Consider the following 17,394-nt stretch of genomic DNA (forward strand, 5'->3'; position numbering starts at 1 on the left):
GGTAACCGTAACCTTGCAGGGTCAACTCTATTATGCACGTGAGGAAGGAACGCCTAGAGTGGCTAAAAAAAGAAGACTTCTGGCCTTGACATCCAAACAGAAAAGTCCTAGTATCTGAATTGCATTAAACGACGTTGAACAATGTTAAACTCACTTACTTTGCCACTCACTTTATGCATTTCGCCTATACCCTATATTAGAAATAATAAGTCAACCAGTAGGTTTCCTATAACCAACATCAGGGTCTACAATAGAAGAGTAAGAAGACCACCTCCAACCGATGCAGATATGCAAGTTGTTAAATTCTCTAACAACCGTTCCGTTCTTCCTCATTATTTGCAATCTGGATTTTGGTTTGAGTTTTTCTTACATCATAAATGTGTTTCGATTGTAGTTGTGGATGATCTCTTGCAAAGGTGCATGTGTTTGGTCCGACGAACTAACAGTCCGACAGGCATTAGTCGACACCATAACCCCCAAACCCTAACTCACAGGGAAGCCACGGCTGAGTTTTAACCGGCAACGTTAAAACCCAACGGCAATGTGTCGGACTGTTGCATGTCCGTCTGTTAGTACATCGGACCAACGTATGCGTATTTGATTGGCAATAAGGCCCGTCATACTATGTCCAGGGGGTCATCATGTCCAGAGTTATGTACTTGTCTTGTACATCAAGCCGCCTCACGCTGCAGAAACAGGAGACAGGCTACTGCCCTAAGGCTGTCATGGCTCGACAGGGCTTTTACTTGTCACAAGAGCCATTCCAAGCCATTTAACACCGTTTGCTACCATTTTTACACTTGCACGAGATAGAGTTGTGAAACATGCTAATTTATGAGTAATAGTAGCATAGTGTTAACGCTTAACAGCTCATAATGTTCCTGTTTCATGGTGAACTGTTCTGGCTGTCAGTGCTCCATTTGTAATAAGCTGCGAAAATCAATTAAAGCCGGCTTTGGTTTTTTTAAATTCAATTTAGCTGCTAGACTGCTAGAGTGAGAATGTGCGTGTCTGTACTTATGTGAATGTCTTGCGGGGCCAAATTCATATCTCGGAGCGCCGTGTGTGGAGTGGCATTCCAATTAGTGACCAGTGAATCGTGAGCCATTAGGGAGCTTTCATAGACCCTGGCTAACGCACGGCCCGGTACAAACACCACCGGAGCCAAAAAAAACCAGACAACAACCCCTGACAACGTTACTGCGAGGCAATCACTGCGTCTGCCAAACATTTAACATCTCTCAAGTACCGTAGTCTCTCACTAAGATGTGCCAGGGCTAATCTCCTGCTGGAAGGGAGTGCAGCTCCACAGGCCTCTCATCTGCCAGAGTTAGCCAAGACGTCGGGCCATCAAAGAAATATGCAGTGAAATTCTGGGGAAATAATTGGTGCACCGGCGCAGCGAGCATGTGGGGATATGTGCGACGTGTTGAGAAGAATATGTGGTGGAGTTAGACACACTGTCCCGCGTACAACAGTAATTATTCAGTTATTATTTCTTTATAAGCTGACAGTGATTATATTGTGTACGCAGTCGGCGTGATTTGTTCGTTTTTTAACAGGGGGGACGGCCTCAATCTCATCAAAGGGGTGGGCTGTTGAAGATCACATAAATATTTTATAGTGCAACACTCGCCCATATCGAAATCTGCCTCTTTCTCTCTGCTATGACTGGACAGGATGGGTGGCAGTGTAACAACGATTTTGCTCGCTAAATATAAACGCCTTGTCCTTATAACAGCTAATTCACAAAATACGTGTATGGCGTTGGTGAACGTATAGACTGTATACATTAAGCTCTATTACATTGACGTTAACAGGCAGCATTATACATTTCCAGCCGACGGACGCCAACATGTAAATGCTCCGCTGAACTTCCATTATAGAAGAGAGGTTCTCTCTCTCTTTTCATGGCTGGGTTCAGTGTAGGCCACCTGCAAACTGTCAGCCATTTATCACCTCTAATAGGCCATCTTCCTATTTCCAGCCTGTAGAGACACTACTGTCTCCACCACACGACAGAATGAGCTGCAGTCTCACAATGTTAAGCAATAGATGTGGTGAATCCATCACATTATATTTTCTTACATGCTGACATGCATCGACCCATCTAAAAAAAAAAGGCAGGTTTGTTATTGAGATGATTGCTGCTGGCTGTGTCGTGACACACAAATGGGCAACTGGCGGCCCGGGGGCCACATGCGGCCCCCACCTTCACTTAATGTGGCTCCTGCAGGTTAATATCAGAATGCTAATATATTATTGATTTAAGCTGTTACAATTCCAAACGTGCAAACATGACCCGCTTTAATTACTTTAGTAATATAAATAGTAGGTTAATGAGTAGTATTAAATGTTATTTTTTGTTATGTCTGTTGTAGTCATAGACTGTAAAAAATATGGACAAAGCATTCCGCGGGTCTAACATGAACATAAAATGAAGCCTGTCAGTCCTTGCAATGGAAGTCGCCATCTTTCTAGATCCGTTTGGGCCCAGCTGGCCCATTGGCTGGCCCAGACAACGAGGCGGGACTTCCCCCCTTCTTCTTTGTTGGTTTTTATTTTGACTCGAGTGGGTGGGGGATCCCGTTCATAGACTGTAACGGTAGCCACGCCCCTCAGAACATGCGCGACTTTATGGTCATTTTTTTTATAAATGGGACCATAATTTTCCAAAAAGAATATTATGACATTAGAAATGAGACTTTAAACTAGTGACTGGAAAAAGTATTCATGACCATGTTTATTAAGGTAATACAGTGTAGGTGAAGTTGGGCCCAAATACATGGACTACTATGGGGCTATGGGTTTTTTTTGAGCCCAATGACAGCGCCACAACAGGCCATTATATGAACTTTCATTTCCTTAGTGGCTTCACAAAATATCTGTCTGACTGCCCCCCTGGTTGTAGTATACAACATGCTGTGTACTTGATATGTATTGTGTACTGTACTGCCTGAACTGTAGACATACTTTATAGTCAGCTCCTGGAGTGGAGACAGTTAGAGCAGCAGCAAGGTCAGCGTGCTGCAGGCAGTGATTGTGATGTCTAGTCAGTGACGTCATTAGGACACGAGACTGTATCACGCTAAGACGTGTTGTAGTATACAACATGCTGTGTACTTGTACAATGTACTTGTACGTGGATATACAATGTACTTGTACGTGGATATACAATGTACTTGATATGTATTGCTGCTGCTCTAACCGTCTCCACTCCAGGAGCTGACTATAAAGTATGTCTATACAGTTCAGGCAGTACACAATACATATCAAGTACATTGTATATTCAAGTACACAGCATGTTGTATACTACAACAATGTCCAATGTATTTGTATTCAGTTCATAGAGCGTTTTGAGCGGTTTTTTTCTATTTTCTGCTACGACAGTAATATGCAATGTGGCCCTAGTCTGGAGTGAGTGTGGAACTATAGTGGCCCTCTCCATCGTCAAAGTTCTAACATAATTCTAATTTTGTTGCGTTGTGTTTCACGCGGGGAAAACCCTCCTAATCGCCTGTCAGGACTTTGAAAGTAAACTATTCCAAGATTCAGCGAAGAGTAAAAAAGTAATTCCATGCATGGTGAGGACCGTACACACCGTGATACGTATGACAGATTATGTCGGGCTGAAATAGCGACGGTACAGTATGTACAGCCAGTGGTGTGAAGTAACCAAGTACATTTACTTAACCCATTCTGACCTGAGATCAGATTCATACGAGGTTTCCACTGGACAACACACTGGTCTGATTAACCAATTCTGACCTGAGATCAGATTCTAAAAAATGTCAGTCGTTCTTCGATTTTTCAAAAATAGCAGACCTACAAGCTCGTAGCGCGCCACTCGGTGGCGCGCTATGAGCTTGTAGATCTGCTATTTTTCAATAGCTAAAGCATAACGTGATGCTAACACCAAAATGGGTTCCCGTTCAGAATGGGTTAAAGGACCACTTCACCACTTTTCAACTTATCTTCATATAATTGGTATAAAATGCCACAATTCTTTTCTACTCCGTCTGTGTCTCATAGGAGGGCATCGATGGGTATACATACAAGCTAATAGAAACTGTAGGCTTTCTACTAGTCCTGAAAAGTTGCAATGTGAAAATGGAAGCCATCGTTCTCACGATAATGAAAATCTAAACATTTTTATAAAAAAAAGATCTGCCTAATGATGTTGTCACTGGAGGACGGTTTCTAAACTGCCCACAGCCCTCCTATGAGACAGACTGAGTAGAAAAACATTGTGAACATTTGAAAAGTGGTGAAGTGGTCCTTTAAGTACATTTTGATACCAACACTTCAACCACACTCAAGTAGGCCTACATTATAAATTCCAGACTTTTACTTCTAACTACGAGTATTTCTATACAGCAGTATTGCTACTTTTACTTAAGTAAGAAATGCAAGTACTTCTCCTCCCACCACAACAAAGGTTTGCCTCAGAAGATTACATCCGTTAAACATTACTTCTCTAAGCTCAGCCTCTCCGAGACAAAAAAACAAAAACAAAAACAAAAGATAATTGGTCACTGGGGAACGGAGGCCCTCGGGTTGAGACTTCTTGTTTACCGTTCAGCTTCACGTAACAAACAATGCCACTGACATCTGCTCCAACAGCCTACTGAACCAACCACGGGCCCCAGGTGAGCCCTACACCGCAGTGGGGATGTCACACCATCATTGCACTTGTTAGAAGTCATTTGTTGTTTAGTTATGTGTGTGAGATATAGCGGGGCACTGAGATACATACCGATGCATCGTGTCGTGTGTGTGTGTGAGATTGCGGGGCACTGAGATATACCGCCGATGCCGAGTACCAATTCGATACCAGTGTGTGGTTTTAAAATAATCTCAAAGTGGCCTCCAGGGACCTTCCTCGAGGGGTTACCAAATGGACCCTTGAAGGTCTGTAAAGTCTGAGAGTGTACAAATGGAACCAAATGGACTGTGAGTCTGAGAGTGTATACAAATGGCAGCAAATGGACCACTGCAGGTCTGTAAGTCTGAGAGTGTACTGTGTAATGTGTATATACAAATGGAACCAAATGGACCCTTACATTCGTACAATTATGGGGATTTAAGTGTCCTTGAAATTAAAATGCTTGAAAACCACTGATCTGGATTCTAGAATACAAATGCCATTATTGATAAAGTGCAGCTACAGGTTAGTAAAATAACAATGTAAATAGTAAGCCTATAGTAACCTACAGTATAAAACAGTAAATAACACTGACTACGTATATACCAGGGCCCCAGCTGATCGAGCGCAGAGCCTGAACTGAAAGCGCAGTGGGAAGTTAATCACACCATCTTGTTAGTGTTTGTTTTTAATTTAATGAAGCCAATTATTTTCACCTCCTTCTTCTCGCCAATTTAAATGTGGTTATGCCAATTGATTCCTGCCCTGTTGTCACTGCATGCTGTCATATCCCACTGGCACACCTGCCAGTGAGGAGCCCCCACCGGGAGGACGTACTGTCGTATCCCACTGGCTCACCTGCCAGTGTGGAGGACGTAGTCAAAGTCAAAGTCAAAGTCATACGATTTGTCACACACGTTACCGCAGTGAAATTTATTCTCTGCATTTGACCCATCTCTTGGAGCGGTTGAGCCGCAGCCAAGGAGCGGTGAGCTGCAGCCGTGCCGCGCCCGGGAATCATTTGATTAGTAGATTTGAGCCCCCAATCCAACCCTTTGATGCTGAGTGTCAAGCAGGGAGGCATTGGGTCCCATTTTTACAGTCTTTGGTTTGACCCGGCCGGGGATCGAACCCCGACCTCCCAGTTTCAGGGCGGACACTCTAACCACAAGGCCACTGAGCTGGTCGTACTGTCATATCCCACTGGCTCCCCTGTCACCGGGAGGACGTGGAGAGCCTTTGTCCTACTCCTTCCTCCCGCCCCAACACTGACAGGTACATCTGACAACTTGAAATGGGACAGTCGATCGGCATGATAAGAACTTTTACTTTTGGTACTTTAAGTACATTTTGATGGCAATACTTTAGTACATTTTTAATTACCTGACTTTACTTCTAACAGAGTAGTTCTATATTGCAATATTGATACTTTTACTTAAGAAAAACTACTGAGTACTTTTTTCCACCACTGTCTGTGGGTTGTATCCACCTTTTTCCTGTAACCCATAAGTCCTATGTGTAATCAAAATGAAATAATTTATATGCCAATGAAATAATAATGATGTAGTAATGACATGATTGGATCAAACCCACCACCTGGCTGTATTTAAGGGTGACTAATTAGTAATTAGCCAAGACTTTAGATAGACCCTGACGAAGACCTTTTGGTCGAAACGCGTAGGTCCTGTTTTTTAATTGCCTTGCTCATCAATAAACTATATGAATCTTTTTTCACCAAAGACGGAGTGCCTTGGATTACTTTTTTCTTTGCAAGTCTGCAATTTACACCTTTGGGAATTATGCAGTACAACTTGAAGGAAAGATACCTTTTTTGTAAGTGGTTGCGTTTGTGTGTGCATAAGTTCCTCTTTCTCTTGCTGTGTTGCCAGTTTTGCAAGAGAAACAAGTGGCCAGGTCTATGAAAACAAGCACAAATGAAAATAGCTGATTTACAAGCTCACAGCGACACCTTGTGAGGTTGTACATCTGTTATTTAAAAACGCATTGAGAATAAATCGAAATATTTTAACATTTTAATTAGGCACAACGTATTTTCAGATGGTCGAGTGGACAATTACATATTAATATTAATCTGGGGTTCCTTGACGTGAAGAAATGTGGGAACCACTTGTTTTAACAACAATAGGAAGCAAGCCCAAATAAGCAACTACTGTACACTTTAGGATCAAGCCCAATAAACCAGCAACCAGCAACCAGCAACTAGACTTTACAGAAAAAACAAGTCAAAGGTTGCTTACAATAAGCAGACATGGCAACACTGCCTGAAGGAAGCAAAGCACACACACAAGGAGCCCCAGCACCTTGGCGGGTAAAAAGGTGGATACATATTTATCCAATTGAAAAGTATCAACAACAGCCTGTGACTACTAAACAGTTTTGCACTGAACGCATTGTGAATAATTCACTCACTTCTCCAAGGTTGAAACAAACCTGATAAAATACTTTTTTTGGGCCGTAATGCTGGGATTCAGACCTCTAGTGACAGTGCCGTATTGAATCCGAAACAACACAAACTGTTGATTTCTTATGCCCAATTATATGCAGTGTGGTGGGTCTCGGAATGAAAAGTGAAATTGGGATATCTAAAACATTGTTACAGAATCCCTTTAGCGTCTTTTTGTTTGAGAGTTCATTGAACGGCCTTCACCTGATGAAGGCCGTTCAAAACTAATTTATGGTGTATTGAATGAAAAGCAAACACCTTGGAGCAAACCTGTGTGCGGACTCTCCTCTCTTCACTGTATGTACCTTAGTCCAGCACCAGACAGGAACTGGATGTGCGCTAGGCTAACCTACCTTTCTATACTAGTTCATTGAAAGCACATCCACTGTTCTGAGACTATCTGAAAAAATATAATTTAGCTTGTGTCTCTGGCAAAATAATTATGTAAAACAAGAATTAACTTCAACTCATTTAAATGAATAAATAATTCGCCTGCCAGCAATTCTTCGTATTTTTTTCCTTACCTTTAAAGTTGTCACAGATGAGCTTGAAGATATGCTATTTTCAAATGGCCGATAATGGCTGTAATATATGTTTTGTAATAAAAAGTCTCCAAAGTACTGTAACTATAGTAACTAAAGTTTTCAAGTAAATGTATAGTGGAGTAAATGTAGCCTGCAATATTTTGATCCGAGATGTAGTAGAGAAAAAGTATTTGAAGTTGCTACAGTAGCCTATACTTAAGTAAACGTACCGATTTGCATTACACCACTGGTAAAACATGGAGTGGACAGGATACTTTTTGTTAAGATTTTTGCCAACACGTGATTTCCTGGTAGAATGTTTCAATGACTGTCAAACGGTGACTCATAGGTTAGAAGATCGCCCTCTAGCGTAAAGCTGAAAACACACAACAAACGTAGAAATACGTCCTTATTGGCGGCGTGGGCGGGTTAACATGCGTTGAAAATAAGTCCTTGGTTGGTGGTCACTGTGTTAAATGCCGTCGACAATGAAAGGAGAATTGACGTCATACGTGTCTGAGCAAATCGACATGTTACGTCATGATGATGTAAGATGATAAGAGCGCCCCTCACTTCACACACCAACTAATTCAGATGGAATATGAAAATAACGATATCACGATATATATGGCAGATATCTCACTACGATACGATATAATTCATATCATGATATATATGGCAGATATATAGTGTGTGTGTGTGTGTGTGTGTGTGTGTGTGTGTGTGTGTGTGTGTGTGTGTGTGTGTGTGTGTGTGTGTGTGTGTGTGTGTGTGCGTGTTCGTGTGTGCAGGACAGAGGGACAAACGGAGTGATGGTTTATTTTCCGAGGGGCACAGGCTAAAACAGAGGGCTGGCTTTAGAAGTGGACGATATATCGATATGTCGACGATATATCTATATCACGATACCGTTGCCTTTTTGCGATACTGATATTGTGCATGGTCATACCTCGATAACGATACGATAACGATATATTATGCAGCCTTATCACACGGGTGTGATTTTTCTATGCAGAGTATTTATCATAATTCAAATCTTTGCACAGATTTGATTTTTGAGCCCCCCTTATATTCAGATAAGGCTAATGTGTAGACTTTTGTCCTAACACAAACATTAAATGCTATTGACAATGAATGGAGAATTTACGTCATATGTGGACGAGTAAATTGGCTATAATAGCGCCCCTTACTTCACATGGGTGTTTTCAGTAGACATTCGTAAAGAATCGGCCTCATGCAGCTCTCAACGGGTTAAATCAATTCCACATCAATTTTAACAACCTCTTGTTAACACCAACGTGTTAGCAGGACATCACGTCCCGACAAGGCATCCGACACACGCACCTGTTATCGTATAATCCTCTCCGTCTGCCCCAAGCCACTCGTCAACGACAGCTGCCAAGTGGGATCGTCACCAGGTGTCGGGAAAGCGCAATCTGCGTAACTCGCTCTGACGCTCAACAGCAATTCGAGGCAGATTCACCACAATAAGCAGCAAGAAAAGACATGGTTCTGACTATGCGTAATTCCCCCCTCCAGTAGACCACCTCCCCCTTTTTTCCAGCTTCTCAAACTTCCCGGGAGTAGAACAAAACAGTGGCCCTATTGTCTGGGCCGTAGCGTCTGAACGCAGGCGAACACTCGGGGCCTTCATTGCCATGCAAATAGTCAGACCACAGACTTAAACAAATGGATTTCTATCTTTTTCTATCCGCCCTCTCTGGCTTTCTCTCGCCTTTGCGAACAATCCCAGCACTTATGAGAGTGCATGCTGCTGCTATACTGATGCTGCCAAACATGGCAGGCTGGCCAAGCCATCCCCACTGTCTGTTTAGGGCCACTCTTTCTGCTATAGTGGTCTAAGAAGGCAACAGTCTGTTTTCTGACATTCAAGCCCCAGGAGAATGCTCTCTCTCTCCATGCAATGCCTTGTCTTTGCATTGATGCATTTCTCAATGGCCCTCTTGTGACCTTGAGTTGTGACATCGCTTCGGTCTGGGGAGAGAATGGATCCTCCGGAGAGAGAGAGAGAGAGAGAGAGAGAGAGAGAGAGAGAGAGAGAGAGAGAGAGAGAGAGAGAGAGAGAGAGAGAGAATGTGTGAATACAGTGAAGGGCCCACATTGTCATGGCATTTTGGTCAAATAATTACGCGTGATGATCGCGCTCAGCCCCCCCAATTACAATGCATAACGATTTTTACGACACCCATTTAATTTCCCCCTGATTCAGCCATCTAACCTTTTGGAAACGACACCCCGATGTGGATTATTTCATGACATAACCCAGCCAGTTCTTTCTCATATGCCACTGTGCAGTCAAGCTAAGCCCCAAGGTCTAATTATATTCCTAAACAATGCTAATAGATTCCGTCATTAAGAATCTTCGGAGAGAGAGAGAGAGAAAGAAAGAATAAATAAAAATAGAACAAAAGAGGCCGGGGTATAGAAGAGTAAATCTCTTCCAAAGAAGTGGCTGTGCTACGTCAAGCCCTTCCGTGACAGCCCAGCTATAGGGTGGAATTTGTTGTTGGGGAGAGTTCACATTAGTTCTCCCTGTGAACTCAGCGACTGCCATTCTGGTTCCACATCAACCAGAGAAATGTCAGGGACCTGCACTGTGACATTTAAATCTCCCATTGTAGACCCAGTCTAATTGAACCTTCGCTCATTATAATGATAGAGTGCACGTTGGACCAAAACAACTGTAAGGGAACTTCACGGATGAAACGATGAAGGTGGGCAGTTTGTTTGCCAGCACATACTGTAGTAGTATAGGGTCATTTCTGGACACTGCCGTGACTGCGGAGAGGCTAAAGGTCCGTTTCTCAGTGGATTTAACATCTATGAAGGTTAAAGAAAAAAGCAAAATTGAGACGCTATATTTTTTTGATGTGAATTCTGAAACGTATAACAATTTTGGATGTATGAAGTTTCAAAATCTATATATATACACAGTAAGAACACCTAATTTGTCTCTGACACTGTAACATGCTGTTAGCACAGCATGTTACAAAAGAGAAAAGAAACCCTACAGTAGTATAGTGTACTTGAACACGTTTACAACCCGCCCCCTTTCCAGTTCCAGACCAAGAAGGTTAATTAGAAAATAATTAAAGGGGCTAAAGGGGAGCACACGTGTCCTTCGCAAGTACTGTACTCGAGTACAATATATAGTATTTCCAATTTTCTGTTTTACTTTTACTTCTACTCCACTTAACATCTCAGAGGCAAATATTACACTTTTACTCCACTGCAATTATTTGAATACTTTAGTTACAAAAACATACTCACTTCAGGCCCAGAGTATATATACATTTTGGCCATTTGAAAATAACCGATCTACAAGCTCACAATGCGATGTGACGCATTGTGAGCTTGTAGATCTGCTTTCCAAAAGATTTATTTTATAGCCTACATTTGAAAACTGGGGACATTCTGCAGAGTACTTTTTACATTTATGCCAATAGTTGTACTCACTTTCATTTGGATATTTCCAGACTTTTACCATATTGGCCTAAATATATTTCAAATGGAAATATCCTAAAAAAAAATAGGGTCGTATTATAATCGGGACTTAATAATGGTACTTGTGACAGAGTATTTCTACATTGCAGTATTGATACTTTTAAGTAAAACAAAAAAGGGAGTACTTTTCCCCACCAGGGCCATAATTGGCATTCCATTCATTCCTCTGTGGTTGGAATTGATGAGGATGTCCCATTAAACCATTCTGAACGGGAACCCATTTTGGTGTCAGCATCATGTTATGCTTTAGCTATTGAAAAATAGCAGATCTACAAGCTCATAGCGCGCCACCGAGTGGCGCGCTACGAGCTTGTAGGTCTGCTATTTTTGAAAAATCGAAGAGCGACTGACATTTTTAGAATCTGATCTCGGGTCAGAACGGGTTAATCAGACCAGCGTGTGTCCAGTGGAAACCCCGTATGAATCTGATCTCAGGTCAGAATGGGTTAAACATGTATGTTCCCCACCGTGGCGTCCCTGGCCTTTGTCTCGCTGAGCCGGGGGAACAGCGGACAGGACACCTTATGACAAATAAGGTCAGCGCGGACACCGCCTGAGGTGGATCTCTCTCTCTCTCTCTCTCTCTCTCTCTCTCCTCTTCTCCTCTCGACAGCAGACGTCAGCGTCTTAACCCCGCGGTGCCTGAATGCGTCATAACTCCGCCACGCCAGGCTTGCGTTTGTCAACTGCCTGGCAGGGCTGCACGTACGTACGTATCACTCTCTCGGCCAAAGGAGAGGAAATGGAATTGTGGGGGAAATTGCGTGTGGCCTTTTTACAAAAAAATGCTCTGAAAACAGGCCCGCTGAGGGGAGTGCAAATATCTGCCAGCCCAAGAGGCATAATTGCCCTTACCTCGATCCACTTTGTGTTTGTGGGCATGTGATGACAAGTGTTTGGGGTTTTGTATGAAAATGCACAGGGCTAAATGCACAGGGCTAAATTCCATAGCATTGGCCTTAAATTCCATAGCATTGCCCATAACTCCATAGCATTGCCCATAATTCCATAGCATTGGCCCTAATTCCATAGCATTGGCCCTAATTCCATAGCATTGCCCATAACTCCATAGCATTGCCCATAATTCCATAGCATTGGCCCTAATTCCATAGAATTGGCCTTAAATTCCATAGAATTGGCCTTAAATTCCATAGCATTGGCCCTAATTCCATAGCATTGGCCTTAAATTCCATAGCATTGGCCCTAAATTCCATAGCATTGGCCCATAACTCCATAGCATTGCCCATAATTCCATAGCATTGGCCCTAATTCCATAGCATTGGCCCTAATTCCATAGAATTGGCCTTAAATTCCATAGCATTGGCCCTAATTACATAGCATTGGCCCTAATTCCATAGCATTGCCCATAACTCCATAGCATTGGCCCTAATTCCATAGCATTGGCCTTAAATTCCATAGCATTGGCCCTAAATTCCATAGCATTGGCCCTAAATTCCATAGCATTGGCCCATAACTCCATAGCATTGGCCCTAATTCCATAGCATTGGCCCTAATTCCATAGCATTGGCCCTAATTCCATAGCATTGGCCCTAATTCCATAGCATTGCCCATAACTCCATAGCATTGGCCCTAATTCCATAGCATTGGCCCTAATTCCATAGCATTGGCCCTAATTCCATAGCATTGGCCCTAATTCCATAGCATTGCCCATAACTCCATAGCATTGGCCCTAATTCCATAGCATTGGCCCTAATTCCATAGCATTGGCCCTAAATTCCATAGCATTGCCCATAACTCCATAGCATTGGCCCTAATTCCATAGCATTGGCCCTAATTCCATAGCATTGGCCCTAATTCCATAGCATTGGCCCTAAATTCCATAGCATTGGCCCTAAATTCCATAGCATTGGCCCCAATTCCATAGCATTGGCCCTAATTCCATAGCATTGGCCCCAATTCCATAGCATTGGCCCTAATTCCATAGCATTGGCCCTAATTCCATAGCATTGCCCATAACTCCATAGCATTGGCCCTAATTCCATAGCACAACACAAAAAGTTCAAATTTGGAGATAAGAGCTTTCTGCCTGACAGCAACAAAATACATTGTTTTTGTCAAGCATTACGTGAAAGAAATAACGTGGTAAAATGCAGTGCTACGCGATTCATTGTTAGCTTATAGACCTGTTGTTTTTGGCACGTCAGTTGAGTCCGTCTCCAACATGTACATACAGTCGTACATAGACAATGAATGTGTCCGTGGAAAATACTTTGTTGTTTCTGGTAATATTATTGTTTGTACGTCTGTGGCAAAAATTATATGTTGAAAAAAAAAATTGTCCACCACAAGCCAACATGGCAATGACCCCTGGCCTGGTCTTGAGCCGTTGATAGCACACTGTTTTAAGAGTCTCATTACTGCACCGTATGTATGATAGCCATAGGCCTGGAAATGGGGTCAAAATACTTGGAAGCTATGGAAAAGTTTAAAAAATGCATTGCAAAAAAATTGTGTGAACCCTGATTTACCTTGAAATCAAATGGTCTATATTGTCTTAATTGTATGGAAATAGATTCATAGTGGTGATGACACATTATTAGAATAGTTAGTTCTGTAACAGTCGTTACGAGTGATCTGAATTATACGTGTTATACAAGTCCTCATTTAGCTTAGGACCGCCAGCGTGCACACGCACACGCACACACGCACACACACACACACACACACACAAAGGCGAAAGCCAAAAATATATATATAAAAACAAAACAAAACAAAAAACGATAAGCGCAACAAAACACAGCACTTGACCGGGCTGACCTCACACCACTTGGCATTGGCAAAGCATACCGTTGATTTCTCCAACAAACAAAGGCAACAACTACGGCGATGTGATGCTGAACGCTCTTGCACCGAGCGGTGAGCCTTGAAAAGTAACAGCAGTCAAAATATTGCGGCGATATGAAAGTGTTTTCTATCAACGGTGCCATCACAAATCATTCTTTAATCACTTGTATGGTTATGGTTGCTCCAACACGGAGCCAGCCAACTCGGCTCCCTACAGCGTTATGCTTTCATCACCTTGCCCGGCCGGTAAGTGATTACCCTGATAGGGCATTTGAAGGTGAAGAAAAAAGTTTCACGAAAGCAAAAATATTACGAAACTCTCCTATTCTATCCGGCGTGCAAGAAACCTTTCGCTGCAACGGGATCAGGGTGATGATAGATACTTTTTTTTGTTTATTTATTTATCTTCAAATATGGAGATAAGCAGGGCTGCGGTGCCACGGTTTAGAGCGGAGAGGACGAGATCACAAAAGGCTTTCAACAGTCAGCTGACACTATACTGTATAGCTCCACTGTTGTTGTCCTCACGTAACCCATTCCTGTCACGGGTCTTAAAAGGCACCCTGGCTAATAAGACAAATATGAAAGAGGTACAAAGACATGCACATCCAATCCCAGCTTGGGCAGGTGCTGAGCGCTGAGTAGTAGTATGCACAGATAAAGAAAAGAAGATAACTCGCACACTGTGGGCTCCGATGCTCGTGAAGTGCCTGGTAAAGGCACTTCACGAGCATCGGAGCCCACAGTGTGCGAGTTATCTTCTTTTCTTAACCCATTCTGACCTGAGATCAGATTCATACGAGGTTTCCACTGGACACACACTGGTCTGATGAAACCATTCTGACCTGAGATCAGATTCTAAAAATGTCAGTCGCTCTTCGATTTTTCAAAAATAGCAGACCTACAAGCTCGTAGCGCGCCACTCGGTGGCGCGCTATGAGCTTGTAGATCTGCTATTTTTCAATAGCTAAAGCATAACATGATGCTAACACCAAAATGGGTTCCCGTTCAGAATGGGTTAATAAGACAAATATGCCTTAAATACCTTCTACAAGTACAACTAAAATAAAAACACCTCAAATATTTAATTTATTTCATAAATACAGGAACAGTCCCTATTGAGTGAAGGTTTCTCTATTTATGAAAGAAATAAAATATCTAAGGTGTTTTTATTTTTTTATTTTAGTTATAGAGAGAAAGTATAATGTTTTAAGGCATTCTTGTCTTATTAGCCAGGGTTCCTTTTAATGAACTGGTGGGTGTGTCCACATAAACAGAACGTTTGAACAAATACTGTACACTTTAAAAAAAATAACACCTGTGTGAACCAAGTGGTGCAACTCCCCTCTCTCTCTCTCTCTCTCTCTCTCATTAGAGACACAGCACTACCCCTCTCTCTGTTTCTGGCGCCCCCTACTGCTATTAATAAGTAACATACTCATGTTCATTGACACACGTAAACACGTACACACACAGGTACATGGACATTGCAAGCTGGTTGTAGAAGTGGTTGCACCACTTAAAAAGAATCTCCATCATTAAGTATGCCTGGTTTGCCTGGTGGGTGGTGGTGATGGGTGGTAATCTACCTGAACTGAGGCCGCGCCCACAGCTGTTGTTGTGATGATAAAGGGGGGAGTATGATAGGGACAGGATGATATTGTGATGTCACTATATAGCACTGTTCTTTTTTCATTGGCACGTTTGACCGTCAAGGTTTCAGCCTCCAGGAAGAAACCCTAAATACAAAGGGACAACATCATTGCACATAAAAACCACACCAAGGGGTCTAATGAAGTGCTGTCACCTCATGAACACAGCATGAAAAACTTGAAAAGATCTTTAAGACAGAAAAACACTTGTTTTGTCTGTGTCCATGCTGGGCTGCATGGCTGGCTGCTGCTCCTCCAACCAGACTCAGGCGATAGTAGTTAGAGGACGTTGTCAGGACACGGCCGCTTATCCCATTCTGACCGGGAACCCATTTTCGTGTTAGCATCATGTTATGCTTTAGCTATTGAAAAATAGCAGATCTACAAGCTCATAGCGCGCCACCGAGTGGCGCGCTACGAGCTTGTAGGTCTGCTATTTTTGAAAAATCAAAGAGCGACTGACATTTTTAGAATCTGATCTCAGGTCAGAATGGGTTAATCAGACCAGTGTGTGTCCAGTGGAAACCTCGTATGAATCTGATCTCAGGTCAGAATGGGTTATACATGTTAATGTCGCCCCCGTTTTCCCCCTGATCCTGCCGTGGTTTAGATTGATGGCTCAGCACTAGCTTCCCATTGATCAATCCGACACAATCTGCGTCTCAAATGAACCCGGGGGCCAGAGGGATTGTGCATTCTTTCCAGGGGACCCGGCGACCGGCGCACGCACAATCCCTCGGGGTATGACAGTGTGGTGTGTAGGCGCGGCGTTGCAGGGATCGATTGTTTTTCCAACTTATTTGTGTAAATACTCTTTTGTAACCTTGTGGATTTATCATCTGTGTGACCCCAACTGTGTGTGTGTGCGCGCGTGTGTGTGTGTCGGGGTAGAAGGATATACGTGGCTACAATACATTGCACCGTGTTGTGGGCCATGTATGCAGACATGGAGCCGCATCCAGTGGTGGAAACTAAGTAACTAAGTACATTTTTATGCTGTACTGTTCTTTTTTTCTTTTCTATTTTTGGAGAATTTCCCATTTTCTACCACTCCACACGAACATTTCAGAGGCGAATATTGTACATTTTACTCCCCTACAAATATTCGAACACTTTAGTCACTATAGTTACTTTGTAGATTTAGATTATTATTATTATCATGCATTAACCACTGCAGCTCTGTGTGTACTTAAGCTATTTGAAAATAGCCAATCTACAAGGTCATGACGTGTTACTCTGGCAACGCGTCGTGAGCTTGTAGATCTGCTATTTACTATTTCCACATTGTGTTATAGCGATACTTTTGTGTAGGACTACTTCTAGTACTACTGGACACACCCCAGCTTGTATTCCCCCCCCCCGTCTCATCAAGTCTGGAGAAGGATTAAGGGAACGCTGAGAATTAATTATGCATTTCATCAGTATGATGGATACCACACATTCAACTCGAAAGCATAAGATATTTCCCCCGAGAACAGAGAGAGGCGTCTAGTCTCTCTCTATCCTTGGCTATAGTGGAACCTTTGAGAAATACCGTCAGCTCTCTCGCTATCGGCAGATGAAAACTGTACGGGCATTAAAATGGAAAATGGTTTTAATATTCTCTCTCTTCCGATGGAGATGGATTAAACTCTTACACGCGTCTGTGGCCTAGATCACTACAAGATTGTTACAAATAGGGCTCCAATCGGCTGGTTGATCATCGTTTGAATCAGGATTTTGACTTTTCTGTCGTTGAAGTGGAGACTGAAGATTACACCAGCATCATATTATGTATAT

At 42.6% G+C, this 17,394-nt stretch overlaps 2 protein-coding genes across 3 annotated transcripts in view; both read right to left on the reverse strand.

Annotated features, from left to right (window-relative positions):
- cdh19 (cadherin 19, type 2) overlaps nucleotides 1-9,117 on the reverse strand; it is a 61,060-nt gene extending 51,943 nt beyond the window's left edge. Inside the window, exon 1 of one of the 2 annotated variants that reach the window (XM_080793180.1) lies at nucleotides 8,978-9,117. The gene's annotated coding sequence lies outside the window, so the exon portion shown is untranslated. Of the gene's footprint in view, nucleotides 1-6,471; nucleotides 6,539-8,977 lie in introns of those variants that run through there. The other variant, XM_080793181.1, reaches the window with a different exon arrangement.
- LOC308336666 (glycogen debranching enzyme-like) overlaps nucleotides 1-17,394 on the reverse strand; it is a 563,232-nt gene that overhangs the window by 418,508 nt on the left and 127,330 nt on the right. The window lies entirely within an intron of this gene.

This window comes from Protomyctophum bolini (assembly GCF_963924005.1).
Source record: "Protomyctophum bolini genome assembly, chromosome: 21".
In the NCBI taxonomy this organism is placed as follows: domain Eukaryota; kingdom Metazoa; phylum Chordata; class Actinopteri; order Myctophiformes; family Myctophidae; genus Protomyctophum; species Protomyctophum bolini.